Genomic DNA, 14933 nt, shown 5'->3' with positions numbered 1-14933 from the left:
TTTCTACTATGGACCCAAAAGTGAACCCAACTACACCCTTAACTTGACTGTTGCCAGCAGTCCCACCACTATTACCACTACTGCTAGGGGCACTAGAGCTTGATGTATTAGTGGTGGTAGGCTCAGGGGGTTTACCTGGACAGGACTTATCCCCTGGCCTATGGCCTCTGTTTTTACACACAAAGCAACAAGGCTTTTTAATGTGTGCAGGTTGAGAAGAAGAGGAAGAATTTGTTTTATCCCCACCCTCTGAAGAGTGTTTAAGATTTGAAGTGGGATCTTTGGTTTTACCCTTATCCCCATGCTTATCTTGAGATTTTTCACCATCTTTCTTCTTATTGCCATCTTTGTCACCCCCTGTATGAACTTTTCTGTTCACCCTTGTTCTGACCCATTTGTCTGCCTTCTTTCCCAATTCTTGGGGAGAGGTCAGATCAGAGTCTACCAGGTAGTGGTGCAACAAATCAGACACACAATTATTAAGTATATGCTCTCTCAGGATTGTGTTATACAGGCTTTCATAATCAGTAACTTTACTGCCATGTAACCACCCCTCCAAGGCCTTCACTGAATGGTCAATGAAATCAACCCAGTCTTGTGAAGACTCCTTTTTGGTCTCTCTGAACTTTATCCTGTATTGTTCAGTGGTTAAGCCATAACCATCCAGGAGTGCATTCTTAAGAACTGTAAAATTATTGGCATCACTTTCTTTCACAGTAAGGAGCCTATCCCTACCTTTTCCACTAAATGATAGCCATAGGATAGCAGCCCACTGCCTTTGAGGGACATCCTGTACAACACAGGCCCTCTCAAGTGCAGCAAACCACTTGTTAATGTCATCCCCCCCCTTATAAGGGGGAACTATCTTGTGCAGATTCCTGGAATCATGCTCTTTTGCAGGATGACTATGGGGAATACTGCTGCTGCCACCATGGGTTTCTAAACCCAACTTCTGTCTTTCCTTCTCTAATTCTAAAGACTGTCTATCCAAATCCAGCTGTTGCTTTTTAAGCTTCAGTCTGGTTTGTTCCACTCTCAATCTATTGAGCTCCCTTTCTAACAATCTGTCATCAGGGTGGGTGGGAGGGACATTTCTAGATACAGAGGTATGATGGGAATGAACAGAAGGAGACCTGTCCCTTACAGAGGGCACCCTAACAGCTTGGCTAACAGTATAATGTGAGAGCACACCATCAGTATGGTGTGATTCAACCTCTGTACCAACTATGCTAGACTGTCTAGTAATGGGCAGGCTAGGAAGTTTCTTTCCTGAATCTTTTCCTGGGGGAGTCCCTGGATCAGATTGAGAACCATTAGCTACTTTTTCAACAGATGGGGCACTTCTAGCCTTATCCTGTTATCTAAGCATGTTAAGTAACAGTTCCAAGGAAGGATTCTTCCCTACACTCAAACCTCTCTCTACACAGAGACTCCTTGCTCCTTTCCAGCTAAGGTGGTCATATGCAAGTTTGGACAGATCAACATTTTGGCCTGTGCCAGACATTTTTAGAGAGAGTTAAAGTGATAGTAAAAGATAAAAAGTTTGTCAGAGCTTTTAGAAAGACAGAGAAAAAAAACTTTTTAAACTTTTTAGAACTTTTTAGAAAGTTAGAAGTACTTTTCAGCACTTAGAAAAGAGTGAAAAGAGGAAATGCAAAACTTTTTGGCTATGTGTATATACACTGACCTTGTTTTGTATATTTTTCTCTTATGAAAAGTACAATGACAAGAGTGGTAAGTAGTCTCAAAGCACTTATCCCACCGCTGCACAACCAATGTAGGAGGCTGGACTGGCTTGTAGTGAGTACCAAGGGGTACTTGCACCTTGCACCAGGCCCAGTTATCCCTTATTAGTGTATAGGGTGTCTAGCAGCTTAGGCTGATAGATAATGGTAGCTTAGCAGAGCAGCTTAGGCTGAACTAGGAGACGTGTGAAGCTACTACAGTACCACCTAGTGTCATATGCACAATATCATAAGAAAACACAATACACAGTTATACTAAAAATAAAGGTACTTTATTTTTATGACAATATGCCAAAGTATCTTAGAGTGTACCCTCAGTGAGAGGATAGGAAATATACACAAGATATATATACACAATAGCAAAAATATGCAGTATAGTCTTAGAAAACAGTGCAAACAATGTATAGTTACAATAGGATGCAATGGGGAAACATAGGGATAGGGGCAACACAAACCATATACTCCAAAAGTGGAATGCGAACCACGAATGGACCCCAAACCTATGTGACCTTGTAGAGGGTCGCTGGGACTATTAGAAAATAGTGAGAGTTAGAAAAATAACCCTCCCAAGACCCTGAAAAGTGAGTGCAAAGTGCACTAAAGTTCCCCTAAGGACAAAGAAGTCGTGTTAGAGGAATAATGCAGGAAAGACACAAACCAACAATGCAACAACTGTGGATTTCCAATCTAGGGTACCTGTGGAACAAGGGGACCAAGTCCAAAAGTCACAAGTAAGTCGGAGATGGGCAGATGCCCAGGAAATGCCAGCTGCGGGTGCAAAGAAGCTTCTACTGGACAGAAGAAGCTGCGGTTTCTGCAGGAACGAAAAGGGCTAGAGACTTTCCCTTTGGAGGACGGATCCCTCTCGCCGTGGAGAGTCGTGCAGAAGTGTTTTCCCGCCGAAAGAACGCCAACAAGCCTTGCTAGCTACAAATCGTGCGGTTAGCGTTTTTGGATGCTGCTGTGGCCCTGGAGGGACCAGGAGGTCGCAAATTGGACCAGGAGAGAGAGGGGACGTCGAGCAAGACAAGGAGCCCTCACAGCAGCAGGTAGCACCCGGAGAAGTGCCAGAAACAGGCACTACGAGGATGCGTGAAATGGTGCTCACACGAAGTCGCACAAAGGAGTCCCACGTCGCCGGAGACCAACTTAGAAAGTCGTGCAATGCAGGTTAGAGTGCCGTGGACCCAGGCTTGGCTGTGCACAAAGGATTTCCGCCGGAAGTGCACAGGGGCCGGAGTAGCTGCAAAAGTCGCGGTTCCCAGCAATGCAGCCCAGCGAGGTGAGGCAAGGACTTACCTCCACCAAACTTGGACTGAAGAGTCACTGGACTGTGGGGGTCACTTGGACAGAGTCGCTGGATTCGAGGGAACTCGCTCGTCATGCTGAGAGGAGACCCAAGGGACCGGTAATGCAGTTTTTTTGGTGCCTGCGGTTGCAGGGGGAAGATTCCGTCGACCCACGGGAGATTTCTTCGGAGCTTCTGGTGCAGAGAGGAGGCAGACTACCCCCACAGCATGCACAAGCAGGAAAACAGTCGAGAAGGCGGCAGGATCAGCGTTACAGAGTTGCAGTAGTCGTCTTTGCTACTATGTTGCAGGTTTGCAGGCTTCCAGCGCGGTCAGCAGTCGATTCCTTATCAGAAGGTGAAGAGAGAGATGCAGAGGAACTCGGCTGAGCTCTTGCATTCGTTATCTAAAGTTTCCCCAGAGACAGAGACCCTAAATAGCCAGAAAAGAGGGTTTGGCTACCTAGGAGAGAGGATAGGCTAGCAACACCTGAAGGAGCCTATCACAAGGAGTCTCTGACGTCACCTGGTGGCACTGGCCACTCAGAGCAGTCAAGTGTGCCAGCAGCACCTCTGTTTCCAAGATGGCAGAGGTCTGGAGCACACTGGAGGAGCTCTGGACACCTCCCAGGGGAGGTGCAGGTCAGGGGAGTGGTCACTCCCCTTTCCTTTGTCCAGTTTCGCGCCAGAGCAAGGCTAAGGGGTCCCCTGAACCGGTGTAGACTGGCTTATGCAGAATTGGGCACATCTGTGCCCAACAAAGCATTTCCAGAGGCTGGGGGAGGCTACTCCTCCCCTGCCTTCACACCATTTTCCAAAGGGAGAGGGTGTCACACCCTCTCTCAGAGGAAGTCCTTTGTTCTGCCATCCTGGGCCAGGCCTGGCTGGACCCCAGGAGGGCAGCTGCCTGTCTGAGGGGTTGGCAGCAGCAGCAGCTGCAGTGAAACCCCAGGAAGGGCAGTTTGGCAGTACCAGGGTATGTGCTATAGACCACTGGGATCATGTAATTGTGCCAACAATGCCAGGATGGCATAGAGGGGGCAATTCCATGATCTTAGACATGTTACATGGCCATATTCGGAGTTACCATTGTGAAGCTACATATAGGTAGTGACCTATATGTAGTGCACGCGTGTAATGGTGTCCCCGCACTCACAAAGTTCAGGGAATTGGCTCTGAACAATGTGGGGGCACCTTGGCTAGTGCCAGGGTGCCCTCACACTAAGTAACTTTGCACCTAACCTTTACCAGGTAAAGGTTAGACATATAGGTGACTTATAAGTTACTTAAGTGCAGTGTAAAATGGCTGTGAAATAACGTGGACGTTATTTCACTCAGGCTGCAGTGGCAGGCCTGTGTAAAAATTGTCAGAGCTCCCTATGGGTGGCAAAAGAATTGCTGCAGCCCATAGGGATCTCCTGGAACCCCAATACCCTGGGTACCTCAGTACCATATACTAGGGAATTATAAGGGTGTTCCAGTAAGCCAATGTAAATTGGTAAAATTGGTCACTAGCCTGTTAGTGACAATTTGGAAAGAAATGAGAGAGCATAACCACTGAGGTTCTGGTAAGCAGAGCCTCAGTGAGACAGTTAGGCACCACACAGGGAACACATACCTATAGGTCACAAACTTATGAGCACTGGGGTCCTGACTAGCAGGGTCCCAGTGACACATAACAAACACACTGAAAACATAGGGTTTTCACTATGAGCACTGGCCCTGGCTAGCAGGATTCCAGTGAGACAGTGAAAACACCCTGACATACACTCACAAACAGGCCAAAAGTGGGGGTAACAAGGCTAGAAAGAGGCTACTTTCTCACACAGTGTTGCAGTCTTTTGGTGCTTGCGTTAGCAGGGGAAAGATTCCGTCGACCCACAGGAGATTTTTTCAGAGCTTCTGGTGCAGGGTGAAGGCAGGCTACCCCCAAAGCATGCACCACCTGGAAACAGTCGAGAAAGCCGGCAGGATTGGGCGCTACAATGTTGCTGGTAGTCGTCTTGCTACTTTGTTGCGGTTTTGCAGGCGTCCTGGAAGGAAGGTGAAGAGGGAGATGCAGAGGAAATCTGGTGAGCTCTTGCATTCGTTATCTGAAGAATTCCCCAAAGCAGAGACCCTAAATAGCCAGAAAAGGAGGTTTGGCTACCAAGGAAGGAGGGTTGGCTACCAACAGAGGTAAGATCCTATCAGAAGGAGCCTCTGATGTCACCTGCTGGCACTGGCCACTCAGAGTAGTCCAGTGTGCCCCCAACACCTCTGTTTCCAAGATGGCAGAGGTCTGGGACACACTGGAGGAGCTCTGGGCACCTCCCCTGGGAGGTACTGGTCAGGGGAATGGTCACTCCCCTTTCCTTTGTCCAGTTTCTCGCCAGAGCAGGGCTGGGGGATCCCTGAACTGGGGTAGACTGGCTTATGCAGAGATGGGCACCATCTGTGCCCATCAAAGCATTTCCAGAGGCTGGGAGAGGCTACTCCTCCCCAGTCCTTCACACCTATTTCCAAAGGGAGAGGGTGTAACACCCTCTCTCAGAGGAAATGTTTTGTTCTGCCTTGCTGGGCCAGGACTACCTGGACCCCAGGAGGGCAGAAACCTGTCTGAGGGGTTGGCAGCAACTGCAGTGGAGACCCCAGAAAGGCAGTTTGGCAGTACCTGGGTTCTGTGCTAGAGACCCGGGGGATCATGGAATTGTCCACCCAATACCAGAATGGTATTGAGTGACAATTCCATGATCTTAGACATGTTACATGGTCATGTTCGGAGTTACCATTGGGACGCTATACATAGGTAGTGACCTATGTATAGTGCACGCATGTAATGGTGTCCCTGCACTCAAAAAGTCCGGGGAATTTCCCCTGAACGATGTTGGGGCACCTTGGCTAGTGCCAGGGTGCCCACACACTAAGTAACTTTGCACCCAACCTTCACCAGGTGAAGGTTAGACATATAGGTGACTTATAAGTTACTTATGTGCAGTGGTAAATGGCTGTGAAACAATGTAGACGTTATTTCACGCAGGCTGAAGTGGCAGGCCTGTGTAAGAATTGTCAGAGCTCCCTATAGGTGGCAAAAGAAATGCTGCAGCCCATAGGGATCTCCTGGAACCCCAATACCCTGGGTACCTCAGTACCATATACAAGGGAATTATATGGGTGTACCAGTATGCAAATGTGAATTGGTCAATTTAGTCACTAGCCTGCAGTGACAAATTTAGAAAGCAGAGAGAGCATAAACACTGAGGTTCTGGTTAGCAGAGCCTCAGTGATACAGTTAGGCACCACACAGGGAACACATATAGGCCACAAACTTATGAGCACTGGGGTCCTGGCTAGCAGGATCCTAGTGACACATAACAAACACACTGACAACATAGGGTTCTCACTATGATCACTGGGCCCTGGCTAGCAGGATCCCAGCGAGACAGTGAAAACACCCTGACATATACTCACAAACAGGCCAAAAGTGGGGGTAACAAGGCTAGAAAGAGGCTACCTTCCTACACCTCCCCAGTTAGTTCTTCTCCAACAGCATCAATTGAACACTGTAACAAACTGGCTGCTTTCTTTCAGGATAAAATAATGAACATTTATTCAGCATTTCCCACCATTTCTATTTCTAGCATGGTTGACCCTAGTGATGCTCCTGCATATATCTCTGAGGCCTGGTTAGGTGAGACTCTTCCAGCTTTCCTCCTCTCTCTGACAGTATGGTTATGGACTTGCTAACAGCAGTGAAATCAGGATCACCGCTTGACCCTGTACCTATGCATATCCTGCATTAAGTGGCCGCCTTGATCGACCCAGTTCTGACTGAAGTGCATAATCTCTTGATAACTCTTGGGTCTGTCCCTCAGCACTGGAAGCATGCAATAGTTAAGCTGCTTTTGATAAAAAAATAATCTGGACCTTCTGAACCTAAGCAATTTTAGGCCAATTTTGCTTCTGCTGGGTGTCTCCAAATTATTGGATAAGTATGTCAGCAAGCACCTCTCGGATTCCCTCGAATCACAGTCACTGTTACATTCCACTCAGAGGGCTTCTGCCAACTGCACAGCACAGAGACAGTTTTAGTGCCTGTGGTTGAAAAACTCAAAAATATCTTAGATCAGGGTCAATGGGCTGCCATCATTTTCTTACACCTCAGTGTGGCTTTTGACATCGTAGATCATCCCATCCTACTGCAAAGCATCGTCAGTGTAGGTGTCACACATCGCCTTCAGCTGACTTGTTTCCTTCCTGCAGAATCGCTCTTTTCTGGTTCAGGAGCAGACCTTTCTCTCATCCAACTTTCCATCTTGTTGTGGAATGGCTCAGGGCTCTTTCTTGAGCTCCACCCTCTTCAACATTTATGTGCCGCCCTGGCCGAGATTGTTCTGGCTCATGGGCTCTCGCTGGTGTCCTACACAGATGACACGCATCTGGTGATGTCCATCTCCCAGGATGGCCATCTGGGCCAGCCCCCTCTATCTGCATGCCTAAAGGAAGTTGCTTGCTGGATGTCCACCTGCATGCTTAATCTCTACATGGACAAAACAGAGATCATGCTGTTAGGTAACCACCTCAGTTACCCGATCCCTATTCCATTGCCAGACTATCTCTGCAACCTTCCCAGCCCTAAAGAGTCAATAAAGAGTCTCAGCATTTGGTTAGACGCCCGGCTATCTATGTGTCAACATGCAACAAAACTTGCTGCCAGATGCTTTGGCACTCTGCAAATGTTACGGAAAATCCTCCTTATACTTCCCAACATGGCCAGAAGAGTGATTGAATAGGGCTTGGTGCTAGACTATGGTAATGCCTTGTTCTTTGGCTCTCTTCTATGTTACAAAAATAATACAGACCATACATAATTCTGCTGCTCATCTGCTGCTGAATATCCCCAAACACTTGCCTGTGACCAAGGCCTTACGTGATCTACACTGGCTCCCAGTGTCACACTGTGTTCTGTTCAAAACTCTCTGTCTGCCTCATAGGGCTGTTAATAACAAGGGCCCCACCCTGCTTCATTCTCTGGCCATCCCTTATTTTCTGGAGAGATTGCTGTGCTCATCATCCTCTCATCTTCTGAAGGTGCCCAGGATCCAGAAGGCCCAGTGGGTTGGCCAGTCCATTGTTTACCTGACTCCCCGACTTTGGAACCTATGGCCTCTCAAATAGAACATGAACTCTCTTTTCGGAAAGCCTTGAAGACCTGGCTTTTTGACCACTAATTCTTATACCATTTATGCCCAGGCTGACTTGGGTAGCGCTGGGAGGCTTGCGGGTAGCCATGTGCTCCATAAGAACTCATGAATAGAATAGAATAGTTGGGGCTGGGGTCCCTGAGTTGAGTTTGCTGTCGGTGTCAGTTTTTCTCATTGTTCTCATATCATTAGGAAGTCTTAATTTGTTCATTTTTTTGGCCAGAACCCTAAATACATACATAGTGACTGATTTACCAAAAAATTAGTAAATCTGCACCTGAAGACATACTCCTTGATTGGGTGCAAAATTCCTACTTTTGGCATCCACAAAAATTGGCAGTAGCAATTTGAAAAGCAGTAGCAGTGTTGTGTCCAGGGTAAAACTGGCAATTAAACACTTAAGAGGTGATGGAATGAATGCTTGCAAATAGTCTAACCAATGGCAATTGCTAGAGGTAGTATTTCAACCCATTATTTTTCACCCATTATGCCACTTTAGACAGAGGCCCACCACATGGACACAGTCCATCCTCATCCAAGGTCATCCCACCCCTTCGACCTCAGCCCTATGCTTTTGCAGCTTGCAAGCCTGAGATTCAACCCTCCTACCCCCGAATCTCACTGACCAAGATACGACCTGTACTTAACCCTCTTGCACACTACACTGAACAGCCAAAGACAAAGAGTCTTGCTCATGGTAGGATTCTGCTTTTCACATACGTTTCAAACGAAAGCAGACTAGTCGCCAAATGTACAGCAGCTACTTTACGAGTGCACTAATTTCTCTGTTTTTTTTCACATTTTAAAACTGCAAGATTTCAAAATTACTACATAGCTCTTTAAATCACTTAATATGTGAACACTATATAGCAAATTTATCTTTAACTATAGTAGCCCCCAGAGTTGGACTGGCCTATGGAGAAATCTGCCAATGCCAGAAGGACTGGTCTGACAGGGCAGGGTGTGGGTCGAGTTTTTGCAGTTTTCAGGCTTATTTTATAGTTATGTTAATCGTTGTTTTTTTAACTGTTGATTTCCTTGATATTACCACAAATGCATGCAGCTCCCCATAAAAGACATTCTGCCTTTACAAGTTAAAAAAGGACCCCGATTTGCAAATGTGGGCCACCTTTTTAGCTAGTGGGCCCAGTTTAATTTGCTGCCTGGACCTATTTTCAGTCCGACCCCGGAAGTCAGTGTCTAAAGTAGCCATTTACAGGAAAAGCAAAAGCAGCAAGCTTCCCCGGCGTGCTTCCTCTTCTCTGATATTTCTCATTTGCATCTCATTATTAGTCTCCAAACATTAAGCAATGCGCTGCATAGTCAGACAAAATAAACTGCTGGAATGATTGTTCGCCCTGCTCTGAGATTGCTAGGCAAGTTCAGAACTGCATGTTCTGCATTCTGTGACTGAGATAGAGTCCCGAGTGTTTTCGCAGCTCAATCAAGTGTGCTAAGAACTGTCACAATAGTCCTTCAGCCAAGAAAAAAGAACTTTAGGCTAGAGTGAAAAATCCTGAGTTGAATCTTAATAGATTTTCACTTGCACCAATGTGTTTTTTTATCTCGCATTATTTCGCCTTTATTGACAATCTATTCAAGCCTTATCATTGCTTCTTCCAGCACCAGCAGAAAGGAGAGACGGTGCTTTTTTAAAGACTGGGTAATTGTCACTGAAATGTTGTCAAATTCTTACCGGTAGCCATTTCTTTCAAGTGGCGCCTGCTGGCATTTCCTGCACAAAATGTTATTTGTTTGCCTTTTTTCTTTCAGGAAAGGAAAAACACATACTTCAAAATGATAAATTATGACAGAAAAATCAACAGCTGAATTGAAAGATAATAGTGAGAGCAGAGGTCTTGAAGCAGGAGAAAAAAAAACAACAGTGCCTGAAGTTGTTTAAATCCGTGTGAGGCGAGAAGAGTTTAAAACATAGGGCTCACTGTTATTCTTTTGAAGGTTTCTCATAAAGAGTGCCTCATCAAAATGCTTGACAAGCTCAAAATAGGCCAATGGCTCAATCATCCTAGAGAGCCAAAGTGTTTTTTTTTTTTCACATAGCGCTTAATGTCGCATTCCTGTGTTGCTCAGCACTATAATTAAAAAATATGTTAATAGTTCCCAATGTATAGGCCCACGGTGGAAGAATGAATTGGCTGTGTCGTGATTCGAACTCGTGGCAAGTAGATCAAAATAGATGTCATAAAAATAAATAATAACTTACTGGCTTTCGCGAACACTTAAAATCAGTCTGAGGGAATCTGAGTTGTAAGAACATACATTTAACCCACAATTTCTAGACTGCATCCCTTCTTGCAGGCAGACATCTAAAGCAAAGACTCAAGTCTTTCATTGTCGGCTTTCACAAGTATTATGAATTAGGAGATAAACAGGCAGATAATCTTGAAACAACCACTGACAAAGCTAATAGGTTTGTCTTTTTTAGGTGAAGTGTTTGGTAATAACTAGGTGATTTTGTTTTAGTGGCTTTCATTACTAGTGGCCGATAAAGGTCCCTGCCACATCCTCCTGTCCCTAAATGTACCCTTACAAGTGGTCCTGACGATTTTAAAAAGAGGAAATAATGGAGAATAAACTTTTGGAGACTCAAAGGCAGGAATCAGACTTACTTTGGCAATTTCAACATGGTCTTCCCTAGTATTCCACCCAGAGGCATCACCTACTTGAAACATGTCTCATCTCCAAGGGAATACCCCTTAACACCAACGTTTCTGCTAAAGTCAGTGCTTAATTTGAGCCAGGGGGTTTCCGGTGCTTGGCAATGGCACTTAATTGGCAACACCGGGGCTTGCAACAGTCTGCTATGTGCTGGCGCTGTCTGTCTAATTTACAGATAAGCACAACAACATTTGTCTATTAATTAAATATAGAATAACAATTACTATTACCAACCACCCACGCCATTCTCATAGCTCAGAGGGGCTGCAATAGTCTGAAAAGTCACACTTGTAAGAGTGTGATTGTCAGTAGTTGTGTTGATATAATCATTGGCAGCACTGTCCGGGAGCAATGTGTGGTGCAAGCTACAGTGGCCTCTGATGAGGTCCCTGGAACTTACCTTTTTACAAATCAAGTACTGGCTGAACTCATAATTCTGACTGAGCCTGGTAACTTCCATTACAAAGGCCTAAATCGTGAAGTTAAAAGACATACACATCTAGTAGATGCACATAGTAGATGGTTTGGACAAAGAGACAGTAGTTTTGTTGAATCATTTAGAAATTTTGTGTGTACACATGCCTTTATTTTGTGAACAAAACAAGCTGTAAATCTACCAACAGTTTATCATGGCATCAAAGTAAAACAAATGAACATACTAGAGGGATTAGCGAACAGCAACGTGTACTTATAACAGGCTGGAGCGCCAAAACAATAAGCAATTTATACACACAAATGCATAAACCAGCAACTGAAATGTTGTATGAGCAAAGTAAAATCAATGACGGGCAGGGCTGGCTCTAGGGCAGTGCGACTGTGTTCAGTAATAACCGGGATTTTAAAAATACCCACTACAGAGGTGTTTGTGTGTCCAAAAGATTTCAGGCAACAATAAAAATGTCAAAATAACTATGGCGATTAATATTCCTTCTGGAGAGAGATCAGAGTTTTATATAGTGGCAGTTTCCAGTCATACTAAATTAGTGCAGCTGCAAACAGCATGTACCAAGAAAATCACCAAACTGTGTTTTATGTGGAGTGCTCAGTAGGTTACTGCTTTTGTCAGAGATCCTTTTGTTACCTGCAGTTCATAAGTTATAACCCTAATCTAGCACAGCTACCTATGAACTATTATCAAAGAGAAGCATGCAAACTGCATGGTATAGGTTAGAAAGTTATGTTTTTCCCCCAGTGAATGAATCATTGACTCCATATCATGTGTGTGTGATGAAAAATGTTGACACCCAACATTGTTATGAGTAGAGATATAAAAAAAATTAAATGCATATGAGAGAAGGCCTATGGAGAGATGAGGGGCACTGGTGGGGTGTAGTAGTGAGGTAATTCACGGAGAAGGACGTTTTATTTTAGGAGAGGGCAGCAGCAAAGATTGTTGCACTGGGTGCCATCGGCGCTAAAGCTAGCCCTGATGACAGGCACACAGTGCCCGTAGTCAAACAAAGGACTACTTGAGCCCCATTCACAAATCCTAATCGGAACACAAATGGAGCAATAAAGCTATCCACAAATGCCATGGTCTTGGTGGACAGCCCATGTTAGCAAATTACAGACCAAGAAAACCACAAGGAAAGCAAAGGCTTAAGGGTGATGAACCAAATCCCAGTCTCCCTTGGTTCTTCTTATTGCAATTTTTGAAGAACTAATTACATGAGACCTTAATTTGCTAAAGATATCTGCAGCCAGACCTAAAAATGTGACAGACATTGTAATTCAATTGTTATTAATAGTACAGCAGACATAGTAATGAATACAGGGAAGATCTTTGCAGTTCATTTCCGGCCTTGTTCATCACTTTAATAATGTAAGAGGAGTCCATCTGTGAGGTTGGAATTCTGGTCACTGTTTGCAATGACAAGTAAACAGGCCCAACAGGGTGTTATAATGTACCCATAATTCTATTATGCCGCATACTTTTTTTCCAGTGTGTGTTGTGCAGACATTTTCTCTAAAGGTTACTCGCTTACTATGTTTGCAATAGTCTGGTGCTCCTTTTGAGAATACACTGTGTCCTTTCATACACTGTGTCATTTCATGTAGTGTTCCCTGAAGGGTGGTGCAAGGCCAGTCACCCTGGAAACGAGCATCCATGTGGATTGTTTTCTATAAAATGGTTTTATTGTAAATATTTGTTGCATATGCTTTTACAACCCTGATGAAGTTCCATGCTCGGGATGAAATAGGTTGGCTGGGCTGACAACTCTTGATCACAAGTTAAAAAAAGACGGAGGAGTAAAGGATTGAAAATACATCTGACTTTGTTGGTCTATTTTAGTGTTTGATGGACTGAATATGGACATCCTCTATACACATCACCTTGAGAATAAGATTTAGTATGTTAAATAATGAGATATTGTCAGAAATTGTCACTTCACATGCTGTGCTCTTCCTTGTTTGTATAGTTGACTTTGATGTATCAAGGACGTTTTTTGGGGCAGTTGGATCTCTAGGAGTTAGCACCCTTGGGTTCTGAAATTACTGACGAACCAGTGTGAGGAAATACGAACAAAGGACTTATTTTATCATCTTATTTGTTACCTTCAGAATGTGAAAAAATGCAGCTGCTGTGTCTGTTACTTAATTTACCCCATCTTCTATGAAGTCCATTTGGACTTTCCCACAAGTTACCAGTGACTACATTAATTGTATTTTAAGACACTTTGCATGGTGCACAAAGCACTTGCTGGCACTTGCCCTGAGTAGCTCTTCCTCGGCTTTAACCCAACCTGTCCTCTCACAAGCTTTGTTCCTTCTCCCACACACTCTTGGTTATGACCATGACCCATCGCACCAGTGGCAGAGAACACTCTTTTGGTTCTTGCTCCTTTCACAAGTATACAAGAGGTGAAAGACTAAGCCATGTGAGTGCAGGGTAGGTGGTGTGCCTGTAAAAGTACATGATGCTGTTCATCAAAGCCAGACCGATTGGCATTCAAGGCTTGTCTGATAAGTAAGGATTTCTCTTTTCTACCAAGAGTACTTATAAGATTGCCTAGGTTACTGCTTTAGATTAGCAGCTAGACATCAAAGTTGATGGAAGAGAAGGGAAATTAAGTATGGAAGGTCAGTGGTAACGGGGTAATTGTGGAGGGTTTGGGAAAATGGAACACTTCATGAATCTAGAGTGAGGTGGTCTGTGGTTTGACTTCATTACAAGTGGGAAAAGGCTCCAGTTAGGGACTCAGGTCGCTGGCTCACTTTTTCATACAATATATTCTAAGGCTCATAGTCCCTCTTTTTTTAAAGCTTTCATATGTTTTCTTGTAGCTGAACAGTGAAAGACTATTTTATGAACTGGAGGTTCAACTGGGTACCTATGGATCAGAGCACGATTTCAAATATTGCTGGGGTTCTGCGTCAGTTGTGACAAGTTCAAATACGTTATTGAAAACTATCTTCATTTTACACTTTTAGCTTATGATGATAGCACACTTTAATAACAATCGGAACTTTCAACATAACTTTGGTTCCCGTAATTTTGCATGCCTATCATATGCATTAAACGCTCTGAATGAGTGCAGTAGTTATCGTTTGCAAATGCATTACTTTTATGCTGCTGTAATTTGAGCAAGGATAGATGAACCTCATTTTTTGGTGAAAAGCGTCTCTATTGTCTTAGGTACCACACTTATTTCTCATTGCGTAGCAATTTATATTAGGCTATCAAACGCCCACAGTCTAAATTAGCCACAGTTGAGTAAAAAGAGCAAAAATGATCAGAGACTCCAGAAACGAGGAGAAAATATTATATCTCTACATAGCACCTGTATATGTTCAAAAGATTAACGTTGCTTTAGAATCTAATTCTATGCTACAGCGAATCAGATGTCCTCCCCCTTCTCTCCCTCTTGTAGCTCTTAAATCTGTTTGATCCAGACCATATGCTTGAATTTGTTGAAATCGATATTGTGGGTGCGGGAGATCTGCTATTCGGTATGCCTGCCATTTTCAGTTTTGAAATGATAAGATACTCGTGCCATTTTTAGCAAATATATTGTAACCAATTGATAAAAGAATATA

Source organism: Pleurodeles waltl, chromosome 1_2 (assembly GCF_031143425.1).
Source record: "Pleurodeles waltl isolate 20211129_DDA chromosome 1_2, aPleWal1.hap1.20221129, whole genome shotgun sequence".
Lineage (NCBI taxonomy): Eukaryota > Metazoa > Chordata > Amphibia > Caudata > Salamandridae > Pleurodeles > Pleurodeles waltl.
This window is presented reverse-complemented; position numbering follows the sequence as displayed.